At 59.8% G+C, this 848-nt stretch overlaps 1 protein-coding gene across 1 annotated transcript in view; it reads left to right on the top strand.

Annotated features, from left to right (window-relative positions):
* The window catches only part of LOC116391141 (uncharacterized), a 26,430-nt gene that overhangs the window by 12,629 nt on the left and 12,953 nt on the right, over positions 1-848 (top strand). The window lies entirely within an intron of this gene.

The raw sequence follows: 848 nt of genomic DNA, 5'->3' as shown, positions 1-848 counted from the left end.
CGGGGGGGGGGGGATGAGATCCGCCCTGAGATGCTGAAAGTGCTGGACATAGTTGGGCTGTCCTGGCTGACACGCCTCTTCAATGTCGCATGGGGGTCGGGATCAGTGCCCATGGACTGGCAGACCGGGGTGGTGGTTCCCATTTTCAAAAAGGGGGACCGGAGAGTGTGCTCGAATTACCGGGGTATCACACTACTCAGCCTCCCGGGGAAGGCGTATGCCAGGGTGCTGGAAAGGAGGCTCCGACCGTTTGTCGAACCTCAGATACAAGAGGAGCAATGTGGATTCCGTCCTGGCCGTGGAACAGTGGACCAGCTCTTTACCCTCGCAAGACTACTGGAGGGGTTCTGGGAGTTTGCCCAACCAGTCTACATGTGCTTTGTGGACTTGGAGAAGGCTTTCGACCGGGTCCCTCGGGGGTTCTTGTGGGGGGTGCTGCGGGAGTATGGGGTGCCGGACCCATTACAACGGGCGATCCGGTCTCTGTACAACTGCAGTAGGAGCTGTGTCCGCATTCTCGGCAATAAGTCAGACACGTTCCCGGCGGGTGTTGGCCTCCGCCAGGGCTGCCCTTTGTCTCCGGTCCTGTTCGTGACTTTCATGGACAGGATATCTAGGCGCAGCCTGGGGGTGGAGAACGTCAGGTTCGGGGGTCTCGGGATCGCCTCTCTGCTGTTTGCAGATGATGTGGTCCTGTTAGCCTCCTCGGATCGTGACCTCCAGCATTCACTGGGGCGGTTTGCAGCCGAGTGTGAAGCGGCGGGGATGAGAGTTAGCACCTCCAAATCTGAGGCCATGGTGCTCTGCCGGAAACCGGTGGATTGCTCCCTCCAGGTGGGGACGGAGTG

Source organism: Anarrhichthys ocellatus, unplaced genomic scaffold (genome assembly GCF_004355925.1).
Source record: "Anarrhichthys ocellatus isolate YVR2014 unplaced genomic scaffold, GSC_Weel_1.0 scaffold25, whole genome shotgun sequence".
Lineage (NCBI taxonomy): Eukaryota > Metazoa > Chordata > Actinopteri > Perciformes > Anarhichadidae > Anarrhichthys > Anarrhichthys ocellatus.
Note: the sequence above shows the minus strand (reverse complement) of the source record. Positions and strands in the feature narration are given on the sequence as shown.